Consider the following 22594-nt stretch of genomic DNA (forward strand, 5'->3'; position numbering starts at 1 on the left):
CAGAAATATAAATAATCAGGAGACACTATTATGAATATGCTGACAAATTGGACAATGTAGAAGAAATGGATAAATGCTAGAAACATACAAACTACCAAGACTGAATCATGAAGCATTAGGAAATCTGAACAAACCAATGAGTAAGGAGATTAAATCAGTAATAAAAACATACCAACACAGAGAAGGTCAGGACCAGATGAGCTTTCCACTGGTAAATTTCACCAAACTTGTAAGGAAGGATTAACACCAGTCTTTCTCAACTCTTCCAAAAAAAGGATAGAAGACTCCCAAACTATTTTTCAAGGCCAGCATTACCCTGATACCAAAGCAAAATACAGGCACAGCAAGAAAATTACAGACTAATATCCCTGATCATTACAGAAAAAAAAAAAAATTCAACAAAATACTAGCAAACCTAATTCAACACCACATTAAAAGGATTACACACCTTCATCAACTAGGATTTATTTCTGGAATACAAGGACAGTTAGACATATGCAAATTAATACATGTGATACACCACATTCAAAGAATGAAAAGTAAAAGTCATATAAATCTCTCAGTTGATGCAGAAAAAGCATTTGGCAAAATACAATACCCTTTCATAACAACCCTCAACAAATTGGGTATAGAATGAACACAAATCAATATAATAAAGGCCATATACACCAGATCCACAGCTAATAAGATATTCAATAGTGTAAGATTGAAATCTTTTCCTCTAACATCAGGACCAAGTCAAGATTGCCCACTCTCACCACCCTTTTTTCAACAAAGATCTGCAAGTCTTAGCTGGATCAATCAGGCAAGCAAAAGAAATAAAAGGCATCCAGACTGTAAAAGAAGTAAAACTGTAATTATTTGTAGATGAAATAATCTTATATAAAGAAAACGCTAAAGTCAAACAAAAAATTGTTGGAACTAATCAACAAATTCAGTAAAGTTTCAGGGTAGCAATTCAACATACAAAATTCAGTTGTGTTTCTATACACCAACAATAAAATATCTGAAAGAAAAAAAATGCTATTCCATTAATAGTAGTATCAAGATCAGGAAGATACTTAGGAATAAATTTAATCAAGGATGTGAAACATGTACAGTGCATACAACTCTTTTATCTAAGAAGAAATTACAAACAAATGGAAAGATGTCCCGTGTTCATAAATTAGAATTAGTATTAAAATTTGCATAGTATGCAAAGCTATCTGTAGATCCAATGCAATCCTTATGAAGATTCATGAGATTCACAAAAAGAAAAAAATATTCTTTGAGTTTGTATGGAACACACCCCAAAGATTTAAAACAATCCTGGGAAAGAAGGACAAAGCCAGAGGTGTTACCCCTTTCCTAACTTCAAACTATACTACAAAGCTATAGTAATTAACACAGTATAGTTTTAGCATTAAAACAGACACATAGACTAATGGAACAGAATACAGAGTCCAGAAATAAACCCCTGCAAACACAGTCAACTATTATCTGACAAGAGAGCCAAGACTATACTATAGGGAAAGGAGAGTCTCTTTAATAAATCATGCTGGGAAAACTGGATAACCACATGCAGATAATTGAAATTGAACCCCTAAATTATACCACTCACAAAAATTAACTTGAGATGGATTAGACTTAAACATAAGACCTGCAATCATAAAAGTCCTAGGAGAAAACCTAGAGTGAAAATTTCTTAACAATGGTCTTGGCAATGATTTATACATATATAATATCATAAATAAATAAATCATATATATATGTATACGTATAGGATATCAAAAGCACAGGCAACAAAAGCAAATCAGTAAGTAGGACTACATCAAACTGAAAAGCTTCTACACAAGAAACTAACAACAAAATGAAAATGTAACCCACATCAGGATAAAGTATTTGAAAACCATATACCAGATAAGCAGTTAATATTAGAAATAAAGAATTCATACAACTCTAAAACTAAAAACAAAAAACCGTAACAATCCAATTAAAAAGTAAACATATTGGAATTGACACTTTTTCTAAAGAAGATACACAAACATCATTTATAACAGCAGGGATGGGCCTTGAGGGTATAAATTAGAGAAAGACCAATACTGTGAAGTTAACACTTTTATGTGGAGTCTAAAAAGGTCAGACTCCTAGAAACAGTGTAGAATAGTGGTTACCAGAAGCTGGAGGATGCAGGAATTTCTAAGATGTCGTTTAAGGGTACAAATTTGCAAATAATAGACAAATACGTTCAGGAGAAATAATGTATAACACAGATGATTATAGTCAATAGTTTTAAAAACTTCAAAGATGCTAAGAGACTAGATCTTAATTATTCTTGTCACAACAAGAAAAGAAATGAGAATATGTGACATAATAGAGGTGTTAGCTAATGCTACAGTGGTCATCATATTGCAATAAATATATCAAACCAATAGATTTTATGCCTTAAACTGATAGTGTTATAGGACAACCCTATCTCAAAAATAATTATATTGTAATATCTGCCAGAACTTACTTAAAATGATAATCCTATCTACCTCCAGAATTAGATTTCATAATCAAGGAGATCCAATCTGATTTGTACTTTGACTTAAAAATGTCAGTCTTTCTGAGTTAATTCATACCTCTTAAAATAAAGTCCAATGATTAAACTCAACAATGCAGTTCATAATTTCCTAGTGGAGGGCTAGGTCATTTCTCTGGCCAAAGTCCTTCAAATATAATGAAAAGAGAAGCAAAGAGGGTATGGAGAAGAGCAGAAGTTAAAAAAAAAAAAAAAAAAGTACCAACAAAAGGAGATGGACTGCTAGGGAAGGCCTGAGTCCCGACATTAGGACAGAGGGCTAACAGTTGTCTACCAGTAACTTGCAAGGAATGCTGATGTTAATGGCTGTTCTCTTGTCTTGTCCTCTTTATAGATGACCCTGTTTTTGACCTTTGTACCCAATTCACTGCAGAAATCAGCCCTGTTTCTCCAGACCAGATTAACTGCCTAGCTGACCTACAGAATTATGAGAACTAACAGGTGTGTATATAAGCCATGGAGTTTTAGATAGCTGGAAAGCACTAAGTGAGAACAGATACATTGCATTAATCCAACTGAGATTATGAAGCTGATTCAACAGCAAAGTTTTTTACTGATGAGTACGAGCAGTAACCCAGCTGACCCAGTACAGCAGAAGATCATAAGCCCATGGTTGAGAATTGCTGCCCAAGTTGACAGATGATCAAATTCTGTAACTGAATGTGCTGTATGTACATTTTAATTTCAGTGACTTAAAAACTGGTTTTTGGGTGTCTTGGTTTACAGGAAAAGCTTTGAAGGCTGTCTTTAAAAAAGGCCAACAGTTTTCTCTGCTTCTAGGGGACCACATATGTATCAAATATTGGGCTTTCAGTTCAGGTAAGTTTTTATTTTATAAAAAGGGCTCACCTGAAAATTTTTTATGAAAATGTGAAAATCACTAATCTTGTCCAACTGCATTATAATTATTAAGCCAAGACCCAGAGAAGGTCATTTCTTCAAGTTCATGTGAGTGGGAATCACCGAGAATGAATCCAAACTCCTTTCTCTATCCACCTGAGTTGGGGTTTTTGCCTCCTAAAACATCCTGAGAATTTGAAAATCAATGGCCTCTTAGTTCTATAGGCTGAGAAAGGTGTTAACATCTGTTCTTTGCTTTCTCTTTTTTAATTCAGTATTTACTGATCACTGTCACCTACATGTAGGTCCTACTGTAGGCATGTTTCCCTTTGAAAGAGGAACCAGCCTAGAGTTATACAATAGCAGGACTGATGTTGCATTTTTACAAAGCACTAAGTCTTGCAAGGCACTGTGTTTATTAATATAAGCAAAAAAAAAAAAAATCCATTCCCCTTCCCCTTAAAAAAAAAGTCTTTTAAGACTTATACTCCATATACATAGCCTTTAATATTGAGTATCTGCTTTTATCTACCCCAATAGAAAGAAAATTTAGCCCCAAGATAAGGCATCATTGTAGTAGATTGCCTACACTAGTAATAGCTAGCATTTATTAAGAAATTATTCATTTAAACCTCCCAACTACACCTCTGAGGGAGGTACTGTCATTGATTCAGTTTCCCTGGGAAGTAGACTAAGATAGAGATTAGAATGCCGGAAGTTTATTGGGTAACGCACCTCAGGACTGACATCTGAAGGGTAGGAAAAGAAGTGAGATTCCCGCAACATAAGTTTCACCATTCCCCCCTTAGGGGGCTCTGGAACACAGATAGCCCTGTAGAGTTACACGAACTGGGCAAAGAGGTTAGAGGTTTATACCCTCAGTGACCAGACACTGGATGTGGGCTGTTCTAGGAGTGTTGAAGCCTTGGGTGAGGGCAGAGGGCAAGCTCCAGAAGTGTTTTCATCTCTGAGTCATCAGCTCCAACATCCTAGCATCTGGGGCATGAGAAATTTAGTCCTAAAGCGTCAGCAGAGTAATAGGCTCTGGGTGATGTGTGAGGTATTTACAGATGAAAAAACTGAAGAATTATTTGCCTCAAATCAAACAAATATCAAGTGGCATAGATGAGGCATGACTTCAGATCTGTTGGGCTCTAGTGTGAGTGCTAACCAGTGTGCTATGCTGCCTCAGGATATGGCAGAATTACTGGGGACAAAGGAAAGGTTAGCAGGACTGTGGTGGGAACAAACAAGTCTACATAACTACAAGGGAAGCTACTTAACTCTGTCCACAGGTCAAGGTCAAATGATCATGGAGTAGTGACAAGATATGGAAGAATGATTTCAACATCCATTTTAATTTTAGTTCTAGTGATTGTTAGCTATCTTTTCAAAATGATAAAGTATCTTTCTTAAAAGAAAGACTACACTAAAATAAAAAATTTTGCATAGCAAAGGAAACCATCAACTAAATAAAAAAGGCAACCTGCTGAATGGGAGAAGATATTTGCAAATGATATATCCAGTAAGGGGTTAATATCCAGGATATATAAAGGACTTACATAACTTAAAGCCAAAGAAACAAAAAACAAAAACCCCACAAACAATCCAATTAAAAAGTGGGCAGGACATGAATAACCATTTTTTTTTTTCAAGAAGACATACAGATGGACAACAGACACATAAAATTTGCTCAACATTACTAAGCATCAGGGAAACACAAATTAAAATCACAATGAGATTGTACTTTACACCTGTCAGAATGGCTAAAACCAAGAACACAAGAAACATCAAATGTTCACAGGGATGTGCAGAAAAGGAGCTCTTTGCTCTGTTGGTGGGAATGTAAACTGGTACACTCACTGTGGAAAAGAGTATAGAGGTTCCTCAAAACAAAAAAACAAAAAGACAAAAAAAGGAAAAAGCAATTACCATACAATCAAGTAATTCCACTACTGAGTATTTACCCAAAGAAAACAAAAACACCAATTCAGAGAGATACATGCAGCCCTATTTTTATTGCAGCATTATTTACAATAGCCAAGAAATGGAAGCAGCCCAAGTATCCATTGATAGATGAATGAATAACGATGTGATCTGCACACACAGATACACACAATGAAATACTACTGAGTCATAAAAAAGAATGAAATCTCAGCATTTTCAGTAACATAGATGGACCCAGAAGGTATTTCACTAAGTGAAATAAGCCAGTCAGAGAGAGACAAATCCCATATGATTTCACTTATATGTGGAATTTAAGAAACAAATGAACAAACAAGAAAGAGACAAAGAGACTCTTAAATTTAGAAAACTGGCGGTTGCCAGAGGGGAGTTGGGTTGGGGGATGGGGAAAATAAAGGGGATTAAGAGTACAATAATCTTGATGAGCACTGATATATGTATAGATTATTAAACCATTATAATGTATATCTGAAACTAACATAACACTAATGTACACTTGGAATTTTTTTTTTTTTTTTTTTTTTTTTTTTAGGAGTTCAAGTTTATTCTTGGAAAGAACAAAGTCTCACCCTCCCCCCACCACCCGGAAAGGCTTCCCCAGGGGGCCCTGCCCCTGTACACTTGTATTTTAATTATTCTTGAATAAAAAGATAATACGAAGTATCTTTCATGCAACACAAAGTTAAAATATTTTTGAAAGTTTATACACAAAAGAGAAAGATTAAAAATGGAAATTCAGATGCATTAGTAGTGTAAGAATAGAACTCCCAAACGGGCAATCTCCAACTTTCTGGTAAATTAGGCTTTCTTGAACTATAAATCACTTATGTGTAATTAACTCTCCTTATAGAGGGCAAGAATTGTGCAGGCAAATATATTTGTGAAAATTGATATGCTGATATATTTTTATGTATTTACTTTAGCTCAAATAATTTAATGGTTAACTATCATGATGAACCCAAAAAATGTGGGTTTTTTTGTTTTGGCTAATTTAACAGCAATTGAATGCACCTGTTAAACTTTTTTTTAAAACTACAGAACTTATCTTAGAATGCCTTTGAAAGGCTCTAATTTCCCATGTACCAAAGAGGGAATCTTAGGCTTCCTATTCCATAGTTAACCAATGTGAGCCAATGGAGATCTGAAAAGAAGTAATTCCATGCAGGACGGCATGGAAGCTTGAGAATTTGAAGAGGAACAAGGGAATGAAGGGGAGGTGGAAAAGGAGGCAGAGATGGAGGATCTTGTTTAAGATTTAACTGTAGAAATAGTAAAGTGCCATGAGGTCATTAGAAATGGAAAAGATTTTAGAAACTTAGTATTCCAATGCTCTCTCAATTCATAGATCTCCACCAAAGTACTAACAAGTCACCATCTTCCCGTAATCCTACTTTCATCTTGTCTTTAAACATAAAGATAAGAAACTGTCATATGCCTTTTCATTCCACAATCAGACAATAATATGTCTGTATTAGAGTATTCCCCAGATTTTCTAATCTAACAAACATTACCTAAAAAGGAAAGGACTCTGGTCTGGCATTACTTCCTAAAAAATTTATTCTATGATCACTGCATTCTTTTGTAAGGATTCACGAAGTGATTGTTTATTAACCCATTTGAGAACTTGACCAGGGGGTGATGTCATGCTCATACATCAATTCTAGTTCAGAATTATCCTGCTCTTTGGTATTTGCAAGATTTCAGACTTGGACACTAGATTGTCAATGGTTGCCCAGTGGTAAACAATCCCACTGGTAAATAATCATAGTTCATTTTTTGCATGTATTTTTCACTGTATCATAATATGATGATCACGGTCCTTAGTCAAAAAAGACATTTACAATTAACAGAATGCCCATCCACAAAAGTGTTCAAGAAAATGCTGGACAATTCCATGTCAGAGTTAAATGATGCTTTGTTTCTGTCACCAATGTATTCTACTACCTTTACAATGTAATGGTACATCCACCACACAAATGAATTCATTCACTGAACAAATGATTATTGGGGGAAAAAAGTTTTTATCTGATTACTTTGTACTAAATACTGAGCTGAACACTGAGGGGACAAAGAAAAATAAGGCAAAATCTGAGCCTAGCGAGTTTACATTCTTCTTACTATCACCAAAACTCACTTTAGTAAATTGTAAATTTCATTAAATAAAAACGTCTTCTAAAAATTCATTTTTTAAATTAAATCAATAGGTTAGAAACATACTATGCTATTCATTATCAACATCAACACCCAGGATCATATACTCTACTCTAAAACATCAGGGCCTTGAATATGCTATAACAGGCATCATGAATTTATAGGAGAAAAGAATATCTATATTGTCTGCCAAACCTCTATGGCCAGGGATCCCCCTTTCCTCCTTAAATTTTTAAGAAGGTAGGGTTTTGCAGAAAGAATCAATGTTTTCAATCTGAGTGGGGAATAACAGACCTGAGAAATAGATCCCTGCATGATCTCCCTTCTGCCTGCATCTCTGAGCACTTCAAAAATTCAGAGACAACTAATAAGTACAAGATCAAACAATGCAGACTATATGCACAAGGGAACCAAGGGGACATGAAGATCCTATAGGAGAAATAAATATACATATTTTTTATACTAATCCAAGTTTTTATACTTTTATTCTCCAGAATGTATTCTATACATACATGCATTGATTCCTAAATTTAAGAGTGCCTATGTACAGAGTGAACAACAAATACATGGCCTAATTTTTTTCATCACCCAGATGTTTATTTTACTTTTAGGATATCCTTTTGAACTCAAGTAAAGCTCAATGTTACTCCCTAAACCAGTGATTCTCAAACTTTACAGGACGCCTTTATTAAAATTCTTGGGATGTTCTTTTAAAAAATTTTAAGTTTCTTACCCTTATTAAAAAAAAAATCAGAGTTTCTGGTGCTGTATACAAAACTCTATTTTTTTTTTTTAAGAATTCTAGGGATTCCTATCAGGAATCTGGAGAGGCAATGAAATAGTCTAAGTACTCCTACTCTCATTCTTTAAGAAGCATCTCTTTAGAGTTCATCATTTTTAATCTGCATGGCAAGGGGATTAAGTATCACTATAGGTAACAGGAATCCACAGGTGAATCATAAGCATTAAGGTGACAAGTGTGGCTATCTTATTAAAATTCTAACTTTTTAATGGTTGGGGGGGTGGGGAGAAGAAGAAACAAAGATGGCTAGTTTGGGATTAATTTCCATCTCATTATTGCAAATTGGAAAAGCTAGGAAGTCAGAGGAAAGCAGATAATGAGCTTGAAGATAATGAGATAATATATTTCTAAGTATCTTTAATACATATTTATTTCTTAAGAAGTTAAAATCAGTATCTGCAATGGAAAGAAGATTCTGGGAAAATGGCTGCTTGAGCTTACATTCCTGGCCCTTTGTCCTCCCTCTCAGCTCCTTGTTAAAGAGGCTTAAATAATTAACTTTGATGGTAAAAACTCCCAAGGAAAACCAAGTTACATATTTCATTGTTGATAATGCCCAGGAGAGAATCAATGGACCAACAGAGCTTAGGGTTAAGGCTACAGAGAAGTTTGGTAGCAGATACTGGTAGATTCTGTTTTGGGGGTAGGGAAGGGGGTTTCTGCTCTTAGCATTCTTCTGGGAGTGGCCCTTTTAGTTAATAAAAGTAAATCTAGAAGATACACTCTTAAATGGAATCATTTATGGTCTATTAGTCAAAAGGGGTAATTTTACTCCTGCTTGGTTCTAAAGAGGTCTGAATTGATAAGACTTTCTCCCTCTTCCCCAACAGATTACTCACAGTTGTTTCTACCTGACGCACCTGCAGATGGTTCTCCAGGATCGTCACAGGATGAGAGGTTCCAAGATCTCTCTGTGCTGTACTCAAGTTACTGATACCTATGAGCAAAGAAAAATTACAAACCATCAATATAGACACCATAAAGATATTCAGTGAAAGACTATATTTACATCCCATGTAACACAAGCCTAGTATCTAAAATATATAAAAAACATTTGCAAATCAAAAAGAAAATATTAAATTACCCAATAGAAAATAGTGTCAAGGAGTATGAAAAAGCAATACAGAAGCAACCAAGGAAAACTCTTGTATATGTATACAAGGAGACATATACAGAAATATGCATTTCAGAATTAAAGAATAAATGAGAACTCTTTTGAAATTGTTTTTTCATGTAAATACCAAATTACAATGATTTAAATAAACACATGAATCAATCCAAAAACCTAATATTACATGAGAAAAAGTTACAAGTACATGGATTATACATTATACTATATACATAAATTTTATAAACCATAAAATACTAAATTTATACAAATAGAGATTTTTAAATCTGCATAGGAATAACAAATTGAGGATTGATTACTTCTGAAAAAGGAGAGAAGAAAACATGAGCAGAAGACAGTGAATTCAGAGATTCACTACTGAATCTAGTGTTTTATTTATAAAACAAACCAAAAAAAGGAAAAGAAAATAAAGCAAAATATGATTTCAGTAGTGAATTCATAGATGTTAATTTGATGAATTTTTTCTGTATTTCAATATGCTTAAAATGTTATTTAATCCAAGGAGGATATACAAGACCTCAGGTTAGCTAACAATTCAAATGGCAATTTGGAAGAAAAATCACCAAATCCCACTTACAATAAAAAAAAAAATCATCTAGATATAAATGATAAAATAACTGAATTCTAAAGGTAAAGACAAAATTTTACAAGCTTTCAGAAAAAAATAGAGTAAAACAAAAAAGGCAGATTACAAACAGACTTCTAAACTTCAACTTTATAATCTATTATGAGGAAAGAACTGTGATTTCAAAATACTACTCTTAGCAAAGATATAATTCTTAAATGAAAGCAAAAGGACATCTAATTTTCTGTTCCACAAATAAGGAGCTTGGAAGATGCCACTCTGTCCTAACACGTAAAAAGCTGAACAGACTAGAAGAATCAAGAGCTCTTCTTGGATTTCTTATAGATGTGAGATCACAAGGCAAAGTACTGCCCCCCCCGCCCAGTTTGGATAGACAGGGAAATACACCGGGAGCCCCTTGCTTATGGGCCTGGGACTCATGAATAGAAATCACCCCGGGAACCAGCGCCAGGGAAGAAAATCCCGAACTGTAAGTGATGAAATGCTGGAGGCTCAATGTGGACAAATAAGAGTTAAAAATTCCACGCGGACCCAGTCATGGGGGACCCCAAATATTGTGAAATTTACCTCCAGAAACTTGAACATGTCCCAACACTGAAGAGCGAAGAAAACCTTCCGCCAGCGTCCGGGGTGGGAGGAGGGGAGATAAGAAACTACTTTGAAATAGGCCAGAACACGCTGTTCTTAACAAGGTCAGCAGTCAGGAAAGAATAGTTAACCAGAGCCTAACCTGCTGGGGTATAATTGGACCCTAAATGACCCAGGAGAAGGTAATATCCAACGCCAGCCCCCTTTGGACTTCCAGGTGGGAGAAGGGAAATACCCAACTCCAACCCACTCTTGACATTCTATCCCACCTAAGGAGAGGAGGAAAAAACAAAACAAAACAAAACAGAAAAACACTGAAGTCCACAGCTAAAGAAGACCAGCTCACAAAAAGAATGACACCTAATCATAAAACTATAGAACACTTCCCCTCCCCCTACACCTCATCATTGCAAAAGCCTATTTACAGCAGTTCCTTTCACCCTCCAGTACCTCATGAAAGCGGAAGAAAGACGTTTTCTGACATGCAGCAAATAATGGGTATATCTTCTATAATCATCTATATCCTCTTTGAGGAAAATACCAAGCATGCTCCTACCAAAAGACAATTTGATGAGAACACAATTCATAAAATAAGGGAAAACAAAATTCAATGAGTGGTGAACAATGATTTTTTTTTAAGATTTTATTTATTTATTTGAGAGAGAGAATGAGAGACAGAGAGCATGAGAGGGAGGAGGGTGAGAAGGAGAAGCAGACTCTCTGCAGAGCAGGGAGCCCGATGTGGGACTCGATCCCGGGACTCCAGGATCATGACCTGAGCCGAAGGCAGTCGCTTAACCAACTGAGCCACCCAGGCGCCCAACAATGATTTTTTTAACATACGTATATATGCATATACCTGAACTTCTGTGACTAGGAATTGTAATTAAAAAATTGAGTAAGGGGAGTAAGTCAGAGGGGGAGACGAACCATGAGAGATGATGGACTCTGAAAAACAAACTGAGGGTTCTAGAGGGGAGGGGGGTGGGGGGATGGGTTAGCCTGGTGATGGGTATTAAAGAGGGCACATTCTGCATGGAGCACTGGGTGTTATGAACAAACAATGAATCATGGAGCACTGCACCAAAAACTAATGATGTAATATATGGTGATTAACATAACAATAAAAAATTAAAAAAAAAATTGAGTAATGATTCTCAAAACATCGATACTACTATAGTTCAAAAATAAAAATTTCAAACTACTTAAACCCAGGATTAAGGGAAGTAAATGCATTCCAAACACCTTCCTCAGTAGAGATTTGGGGAAATTAGTCATGTGAAGTGTCTCATACAGTTTTAGTCATTATTTAACATTGCTCTGATGGTAGCTATATGTCTACAAAGATGGTTACAATGGGAATGTAAGCAGTAACAGAACAAGAAATGCAATAGTGTTTCCAATTTAAACTAGGAAGCAGAAAAGAATCAGAAGGAAACTTAAGTCAGGAGAGGAAAAACAGGTTGGAAGGGGGGGGGGAAGGAAACAAAATATATTTAATAATTAACATAAAATGTGGTAAAATGTTTTAAAATATCATTAGTCACAATAAATATGAAAGGTTGAATTTATTTATTCAAAGGCAAATAACTATCAGATCAAATAAAATAAGGAAATCCAGAGACATGCCATTTCCAAATAATGCATATAAAACAAAGTATCAAAGACAAGTTACAAAAAAAGGAATGAGCAAATCACGGAATTACAAACAAAAAGAAAGTAGAGTAGCTATATCAATATGTGATAGAGGGCAATTCAAGGACAAAGGCAGGAAAAGAGACTAATCATAACTAATGGTTACTGCACATGCTATTTAGGTTAAACCAATAAAATTGTCATTTTTAGGTCAAAGGTAGTCAAATATTGGCAATTTCAAAAATGTCAACATGTAACTATTTAAAATCTTTAAAAAGTAAATCACACACACACGCACATCACTGCATTATAGTTTTACTAAAGCAAAAATTATTCAACATTAGAAAATATTTAATATCATTAGAAAAAAGAAGAAAACCCATAAAATTATACTAATAATGTCAAAACACATTTGCTAAAATTCATCAACCATTTCTAACAAAATTTCTAAGAAAAAAAAGGCCTAGGGGGGAAAAAACACTAAGATACAGAAAATACTTATAAAATTCAATATCAAGTATTTATTAAACTATGAAATGATAAACAGTCCAAAGAAAATCAGAAATACATAAAGATGACCACTATCACATTTATTCAACTTGCTTTTTTATTTAGAAGACTTTATTTATGTATTTGAGAGAGAGAGAGTGTAAGCATGAGGATGGGAGAAGGACTGAGGGAGAGGGAGAAGCAGACTCCTCTCTCCAAGCAGGGAGCCCGATGCGGAACTCGATCCCAGGACCCTGAAATCCGGACCTGAGCCGAAGGCAGATGTGTAATGGACGGAGCCACCCAGGCTCCCAGGTGCCCTTATTCAACTTGCTTTTAATAAAATAAGGGGGGGAAAAAAAGAAAAAAGAAAAAAAGAAGAAAAGAAAAGAAGGGGAAACAGGTTTTTTTTTAAAGTAGCATAGATATATGAAATTGAGAGAAATCAACATTTTTACTTTTCGATTATATAATTGGTTTTGAAAAAGAAAATCCAAAAGCTTCTCCTGAAAAATTTTATACTTAGTAGAAGAAATTTACAATGGAGCTGAATAAATTTGCAAGACTCAATAGTTTTTCTTTATAATTTTACTGGGCAGTTAAAAATAGAAAAAGGGAGGAAAATTATAGTAACTGCTGACTACCAACTCCCTAAAGGGACCATCAAAATAATCTGTTTATCAAGTAAAGCCAAATTAATTGTTTTGCATTAAGGGAAAACACCACCTCCATAGACTCTTAGTAGAATCTTGACAGGAGAAAATCAAAGAGGGGTATTTGTAAAGTTTTAGGATTTTGATTTAAGGTGGATGCAGGGCGGAAGTCCTGACTGAGATTGAACAAATTGATAATAGAATGGTTTAGGACAGATGAATATAGCAAAATGAGGATTTTGAAGCCTGTATGAAAGAGGAAAGCTCAAATAACCAAACGAATTTTTCTGAGAAGGGGGCTGTTTATCCTAGTAAGAACAAGTTCGGCAGTCTTTTCTTTGAGTAAATGAAAGTTTTTTTTTTTTAATTCCTGAAACAAACATGGCAATTATGTCCAATGTTATTATCCTGGACAAAAATTTCCTGGAATATTAATGTTCTGTTAATGCAGATAATCAAATAGTAAAGTCACCTTGATGTAGAGTGTTATTCCTAATCCTGTTAATCTGTGGCTATTAATGATTTTGCATCTCAAGATCAAAACCGGAAATTTTTAAGACTGAATTTCATAAGCTAGGTACAATGCATAGAGAAACTTATAAAATATGATACACAAGTGACTTTGGTGGGACCACTTAAAGTAATTAAAATATGTTCTTTTCTAATTATTACATAAGCTTAATGCACTTCCAATCAAAATTTACAGGATTTGGTGGGGAGGGAGGATTGTTAAAGTTGATTTTAAGATTCTTATACATAAGTGTATCTGTAAACTTGCTTTAAAAGTTTTGAAAAAAAAAAAACGATAGATTAACTCTACAGTAAGATAAAGTTTATTGTAATTCTTTACTCAAAGCTCTAGGAAACTGACCCAAGAAAAAATAGCTCAGTTAGTAAACAAATTCAAGAGTCTAAAAATAAGTCTAGATTTAAGTATATTTGGGAGATAAATACATTATAAATGTGGCATTTTATTTGAATAAGGAAAAGATCTTTAACGTGCTAATTGGTTCATGCACCATAGCTATCCACCCCAAAATAAACCATACAGATCACTTCCTCACAATATATACTAACACAGTGTAGACAAAATGAAGTTATAAGTGCTGGGGAAAAAAGTTAATTGAAAAATAAAGAAAATTTTAGAAAATATTTCTGTGACCTTTAGGTGATGGTAAACTTTTACCAGGCCTCAAACTCAAACCCAAAAGAGAAAAAATTATATATTTGACAACTCTTTTTAAAAAATTATATTTAAGGGGCGCCTGGGTGGCTCAGATGGTTAAGTGTCTGCCTTCGGCTCAGGTCATGATCCTGGGGTCATGGGATCGAGCACCGCATCGGGTTCCTGGCTCAGTGAGGAGCCTGCTTCTCCCTCTGCCTCTCTCCCTGCTCATGCTTTCTCTCTGTGTATCTCTGTGTCTCAAATGAATAAATAAAATCTTTAGGAAAAAAATTATATTTAAAAAGACGATTATTAAAGCAAAAGACAAGAGAGACTGGAAGAAAATTGTTCTGTAAAACATAGGAAAACAAAAAAAATAAATATTCATAATAAGATGAGGAAAAGACAAATTACCCAACAGAAAAATAAACACAAGCTATGACCAGTCATTGCACAAAGGAGGGATGGTAAATGACCAATCAACATGGAAGGATTCTTACTGGAGCTAGTTGTCAAGGCAATGACGTACCACGTAACACACATCAAATTCACAGTAACAGAAGGGAAACACTATGGGCTACCTGTAGAAATAGGCACTTGTAGTCTGGGGGTAAGATTATAAATTTCCACAACTTTTTGAAAGTCTGCTAAGCTATAAAGATACCCACTTTTAACAAACACATCTCCTTTCAAGAATTTTCCACACAGATATAAATGTGCCAATTTATAAGTGATTTTTACTTTTATTTTTAGTAATATCATGTATTTGTGGTATATTATTTATTCCATTTTCCTTACCGTTTTGAAATAACAGAGACACAAATAGGACAGTCATCAAACAATAAACAGCTGACCTCATTCTGGTACTTTTATTCTATAGAATATCAGAAAGCTATTGCAGGAGAGAAAAGATTCTCTACTGTCTTTGGGTCTCTGGGCCAGAGAATTAAACTGACATAAGACATAGTAAGAGAAGAAAAGCACACAGATTTTTATTCATTTTTTACATGTACATGGGACCTTTCACAAGAGAATTAAGATCCAAAGAAGTGACCAGAGTAGGAAGCTTTCATTCCTTTTAGACAAAGAAACAATAAATGGGGCACCTGGGTGGCTCAGTCAGTTGAGTGTCTGACTTTGGCTCAGGTCATGGTCCCAGGGTCCTGGGATTAAGCCCCGCATGGGGCTCCCTGCTCAGAGGGTAGTCTGCTTCTCCCTCTCCCTCTGCCCTTCCCCCTGCTTGTGCTCTCTCTCTCTCTCTCTAATAGATAAATAAAATCTTAAAAAAAAAAAGAAAGAAACAATAATTGTGTGAATAATCAAGACAAAGAGGTTAGGGGCTAGCAGTAGTAAATGGTGAAGAATTAACTTCTTCAGGAAGGAAGATCAGAGTCAGTTTAACAAAGTTTGTTTGTACTGATTTCCCAGTCCCACAACCCTCATCTCTAGTGATGAGAATGCCTTCCTCCTGGTACAGTCAGGGCACTTTTCACAGGGGAGTGTTAGCTTCTGCTTTCAGGAAGAAAAAAAGAGTCAAAGTGTCCTTCATGTACCTGCTCCTATCTAAATGCCTTTAATTCAAAATTGATAAATATGCCAAAGTGGCTTATTTGAGGGTGACATATTTTGGTTTCCTTTGCTATTTAAAAAGATTACTTAGATTTACACATACTGATAAATAAATATATTTGGGTTTAAATGAAAAAAAGTTGCAGTATAATTGCATTAAACATAAAAGAAGGGAACAGATATATTTACATATTTGTTTGTGAAAGTGCATATGAGCTTCAGTCAAAATGTGGGAAGACTAACTCAGAACAGTATCATTAGCTCCTGGGGTGTGGCAGGGCGTGGCAAATAGAATTGAGTTAAGAGGAGCTTCACTTTCTCTTGACCCTTTTAGGTTCCCTGGCTGGGTCTGAAATTTAAACTGACAGATTAACAAAAGAAAGCATGAAAATTTATTTACTATTTAATATTACTTTTATGTGAGACAGGAGACAGGAAATGAGGACCCAAAGCAACAGTTAGAACTGAGTCTATTTATTCTAGATGTGATGATGAGTGGGCAGCTGTGTAGAAATATGATAGGTTAAGGAATATGAGGTAAGACTATAAATTGGGGGGAAACAGTAAAGCCTCTCTGTTAGGATCCTTCTCAGCATCTCCTTGCCTTTGGGAATAAGGATACCCCTGTCCTCTGGGTGGAGGAAGGGCACTCCTCACAGGAGGATTTTATGACCTGTCGAAGGTAGAAGGACAGGGGGAAGTTCAGAGTAGAGTGACCTCCTGCTTCTGCATTTTCTCAAACTCTTTCGTATTCAATATGCCAAAGTACCATATTTTGAGGTAGTATATCCTGAATCTCATCATTTGACTTATGATAAAGAGCAAATAACTGCTTTCATCATTGGAAAGAAAGACCTAAAAATAGAAAATAACAAATAGATCAAATTACCACATATAGTTTTTATTTATTTATTTTTTTTTAGAGAGAGCGAGCAGGTACATACACACACATGCATGCATGAGCTGGAGGTGGGGAAGGGCAGAAGGAGAGGGAGAGAATCCCAAGCCAACTCCATGCTGAAAACAGAACCTGATGGGCAGCTTGATCCCAGGACCCTGAGATCATGACCTGAGCCAAAATCAAGAGTCAGTTGCTCAGCCGACTGAGCCACCCAGGCGCCCCTACCCCAAATAGTTTTTAAAGGTTTGTGGTTGTTATTTTTTTGGTGATTCACTGACAAATGAATTTGCTACAAATGTTATGCTTCGCTTCCCTGTTAAATACTGAAAGGCTTATTCTTCATTATCGATTAAAATTATACAAATTGGTTGTTCTCTTTAAAATGATCACCTGGTATGACTTTTGCTGCGATTTAAGAAATAAGTTCGACAAAGCTAGCTACTTTCCTGAAACGGAACCATGTTGACTCTTATGTCCCAAAAATATAATCCAAGAAAACTAGTGCCCTGAGGCCTCCAATGCCAAAGTAAAATCTCAGTGTACCAAAGAAAAACCTTGCCAGAAACGTAATCGGTAGTGATTATTTCAGTAATAAGTCCATACATGGCATGATTTTAACTCTTTCTGTAATACTGTAGTTTCTCAGTTATCAAGATAAAAATTATAAAGACAATATTTGTACAAAGCTATCACTCAATATTTTATCCTGGAATGATCTACAACCATTTTTTTCACCCTGTCAAATGTCATTCTTTGCTTAAATTCCATAATTTCTAAACTGTGGAATTATTACAACAAGTTAACTGACATTAGACAAAAGGTAGCACACAGATATCCCTTTTCAATCTTAAATTCCATCTATTCAAAGTCTAAATTTATCTTCTCACCAAAGTGTCTCTTTTCCAACCATTCATTCCTATGAATCTTTTTAACCAAAAACCTGGAACACCCTCTTCGATTCTTCACTATGTATATGCAAGTTGTTTCTAAGGCCCATTATTTTTTCATTTAAAAATTATTGCATGCATCTGTTCCACTTGATTCTGATGGTCATCGTCATATCACACTATTTCTCACCTTACACCTAAATTACTTATATAGGTTACATCCAATCTCATGGTAGCTACTCTGACTCCACACTCACTCTGTCCAGGTTCTTTGTCACATCACTGCTCTACTGTCCTCAAGTGCCTACCCTCATGGCTTAACACATCAGGTCCCAACAACTCATTCTGCCTGGCTTTTAAGTTCCTCTATGGTCTATACTCCTTCTCCCTTACTAGGCTTGGTCTTTTACAGTAATAGCTTTCCACTTCCATCCAGAATAGCATCCAGGGCGAAACATGGACAGAGATATCGCATAACAATATAGTGATCTTTTAAAATAATTGATTCTGAGCTCCATTTAGAATAGACAAAGAGTGCAATTTGACAGAGGGTAGGAAAAAGATTCTCCTCTACTGTTCTCACAACTTAATGCTGCCTCAAATTTATAATAACCCCTGCCCAAACAACACCTGCTGCTTACCAAATCTATCCTCCACAGAACCCAGTGTAATCATTACCCATACTAACCAGGTCTTATCAAAGTATTCTTCTCAGAACATACAGTATGCATTCTCTCCTAAAGACATTCTAGGAAACATAATTTTCTCCAACATATTATATATATCAATGTTTTTCCTCCACAGTGTTCAGTTCCACTTATAGAGACGTACTCAGGATAACCCGTTTGTCCTACTGCTTAATCTGCCTTGAAGCACTTCCTCTTTGACTCCATATTCCTTCTCTCTCCCACAAGGAATGCTTCCCTATTTCCTGTCCACCTACGGAAATGTAATTTATTCACAAAGACTCAGTCAGATTTCCCTCTTGCGTATAGCCTTTTCTATCAGAATACAGTACCTGCCCCTTGCAAATTATCGTTCTGTTACTGTCCCATCTGTGTTAGATGGAGATGTTAGATGTCCCATCTCCTGATGGAGAAGGCAAGTTACCAGTGATCAGGCACCCTATGTTTCTTTCTTTCTTTTGTGTCTCTTTAATCACATAGGACCTGCATAGTGATTGAGTATCTATTGATCAATTGAAAACTGTAAGCCATAACAGTTTGACAGATCAATGTAAAAACAATCTATAACCAAAAAGACACTTTATTGTTAAACATTTTTTTATTTTCAATAATCTGTTGCAGTATCCCCCCAAAAAGCCCTCACCAAACCATGTATAAATCAAAAAGCCATAAACAGTCCATTATTTATGAATTTACATGATAGTATTACAGTAAAGTGGAATAATATATATTGGAAGTGTATCTTTTGCCCCAGAGATATTAATTCAAAATATCTAAAATTCAAGTTTTTTCAAGAAGCTGACTCTTCCTTTATACCTGAAGACAGCCAACAGTTGGTCATTGTGTTTCAGTTGTAATAAAATAATACACCATGGGGAAATGCAGGAGTCTGAGAGATGCCCAGGAAGAGAAGAAATAGGGGAAATTTTCTATTAAGATACTCTATTGGAAATGCTTCTGACATTTTTGGTATTTCTCGGGAAGCTAGAAGAAAGAGATTAGCCATCAGTGATGTTCAGGAATATGATGACCTGGGAATTCATATCAGAGTACACCGACATTCATGTTACATAACAGTTCTGAAAATCCTTGCAAATGTATCCAGGTATTGGAGAACAGATATTTCATCTTCACATTTTCTTTTCTTGTTGGCACTGAAAAACTGACTTTGAAATTTGGGATCAATTTATAGATTTCCATAAATTTATTTCACTTTCTAAAATGTATTATTTGAGGTAAAAATGATCTTTATTTTTTATGGCAATAGAAAGTATCCTTTTGGACTATAAAATAGGATGGTCAGTATGGTAAGACATTAATACATTCTTTAGGGACAAACTGTTTTGTTTTGAATTCTTAGTGAGAAAAGAAAATAGTCAATTAGTAAAAATGATTTGTAAAAACAGCACTAATCTGAAATTAATTCAGGTTCTTATTTAAATAATTGTTTTCAATTATTTTCAGCAATTTCCTGTAATGCCTCTAATTTAGCCATGCTTATTCTTAGAATTATGTTTTATGAGTGTGCCTCAAAACTTCAGGTTTAATGGTTCAAAAATTAAGAATGTTACATCTAGTAATTTATGAAAAGAATGAAATCAACATGTTTTATAACAGACACTAATACAAAGAATAGGAAAGGAATGTAGGAAAGGAAACAAATAAAATTTTACCACCCAGTAGGGGGAAAAGTATATTAAATTACAAAATATGGATAAGACAAGTCCATGGTTCTACCAGCTCCTAGGAATAACATGAATTGTATATTTAACCAACACTTGTAAGCATTTTATTTACATATGGATTTTCCTAATAAAGTATTAGATGTAACAATGCAAATAGCATGATCTGTGTTAAGTAAGTTTTGTCCTTTTTCCACAATAGAGCTCTTCTTCCTTCCCTAGCATTATGTTAATTAATTTAATTAAAATTAAAAAATTATGTTTGAAACTTTTTGTGGCTTATTTGTAAATATAAAATGTTAAAACTATATTTTCTCCAGATAACTAAAATCAGTTTTATTGTTTAGTCTTCATTTTGCATGAGACAAATAGCTGTGACAGCCATTGACAATTTACTGAGAATATTTTTAAGATTTTACTCACTTAATGACTACTCAAACACATTTTAGTTAAGAATTATTCAAAGTTAAAGCTGAATCAAATGGAGCTTTTACATTTTTTTTGTAAATATCACTAATTTTTCTTAATACCTCTATTCTATTTACTTTTCCCATTTAACAATATATATTTAACTTAGCAAAAGCAGTTCCAAATGATACCAGGATGGTGGAAATTTATACCAGTCCTAAGCACCTTCTAATAATTAAAATCCATAAATTCATGAGACCTTTCCTGCTTCCCCCTACCCCGAAATTAAGCAGCAGCTTCCACCTTTGGCTGCTAATTGATCGCGACATGAGCAAGGGCAGAGTAAAGATCAATTATCACACTGTGGCACCCATTACATAAGGATAAATGCAATTAGGAGCCTCTAAAAAAACAGATTCAGTCAGAGTGCATTTCTCCTTCCAAAACCATGTATAATTAGCCTTTAAAAGTGACTTAAGTGAGGTGAGGCATTGGTTGAATATAATACATATGCTTCAGAATCTAAAACTTACTCGATTTTATTTGCCAAATTCCCTGGTCCTTTGGAAACTTTAGTTTTCTTTTCAACGGAATAATCAAACCCATAACAAAGCTTGAAACATATTTAAGAGAAGACATTTTTCATATAATTGTTATAAACATTTTGTCATGTAAATTTTTCTCATATGTACCAGATTGTGACTTCTGACAAATCCTTCAGTCAAAGCTTAATAATTCAATCTAGTGAGAAATTACACTGTTAAAAGAAATTTTACCAGGGGAATTATAGATGGTGGCCCCGAAACTCTAATTTACCAAAAGAAAAAATATATAACACTCCACTCACGGTTCTTTATTTACTACTTTAGAAAAAAAAGTCCTTGCCGGGGTTGGCGGCGGGGTGCGGGTCCTGGATGGGACTCTCGATTTCAGCTCAGGTCATGATCTCAGGGTTGCAGAGCATGGAACGTGCCCAGCGCGGAGCCCATTTAAGATTTTCTCTCTCCCTCTCCCTCTGCCCCTTCCTCCCAGCACACACGCTCTCTATCTCTCTCTGAAAGGAAGGAAGGAAGGAAGGAAGGAAGGAAGGAAGGAAGGAAGGAAGGAAGGAAGGAAGGAAGGAAGGAAGGATGGATGGAAGGAAGGAAGGAAGCTCTTATTGAGAGAACTTTATTTATATTAACAAAGGGCTAACTTTAGTGTTCTCATCTTTACATGTGGAATAATACACAGCAAATTAAATATGATGATACTGAAGGAATATGATTTAAGAAAACCACCAAACTTAATTTTCAAATACTGATTGTCAAATTTGAGAAACCAGTATTACACAGAGAGTAACCTTGGGTCATAATTACTTAGTATTTTTATGAAAAGTTTAATAGAAAAACATGCTTGCATGCATTTTCTTTTTAAATTTGAAATAGTAACATTAAGAGAATTAGAAAAATTGAAAAACAAATGTTGCAGGCAAGATGAACTTGTCATAGAAATAAATATGTTTCTAGTAATCTGTAATATTACCTGCATTTCCCAAATTATAGGTATATAGAGCTTTGCATTCACTTCCACATCTAGAAACACACTTGGATTATGTATTGACAATGAGAATGGGCAAGTGTCTTTATTTGACTAAGACAGAGGAATTAGGCATATATAGTAATACAGTTAGACAGGAATTAGCCAAAATAGGAGATAATCATATGATTCAGTATGTTCATGCATCAAAGAATGAACATGTGACCTCTGATCCTATTTCCTTCTTGGAGTGAGCATCCCTGGGGTTGGAAGTATCGATCAAAGCCAGGAATTGGTCAGAAGCCTATAGTTCACTGAGGCAGAATAATAATACCTAGATTCATTCAACATTAACTCAACAATTATCTACCCAACAT

The 22594-nt window shown here is 35.0% G+C and overlaps 1 long non-coding RNA gene across 2 annotated transcripts in view; it reads right to left on the reverse strand.

Annotated features, from left to right (window-relative positions):
• The window catches only part of LOC113911747, a 227126-nt gene that overhangs the window by 130325 nt on the left and 74207 nt on the right, over window positions 1-22594 (reverse strand). For both annotated transcript variants that reach the window (XR_003516585.2, XR_003516586.2), the window contains exon 3: window positions 9182-9258. This is a non-coding gene — a long non-coding RNA (uncharacterized LOC113911747). The remainder of the gene's footprint in view (window positions 1-9181; window positions 9259-22594) is intronic.

This window comes from Zalophus californianus, chromosome 12 (genome assembly GCF_009762305.2).
Source record: "Zalophus californianus isolate mZalCal1 chromosome 12, mZalCal1.pri.v2, whole genome shotgun sequence".
Lineage (NCBI taxonomy): Eukaryota > Metazoa > Chordata > Mammalia > Carnivora > Otariidae > Zalophus > Zalophus californianus.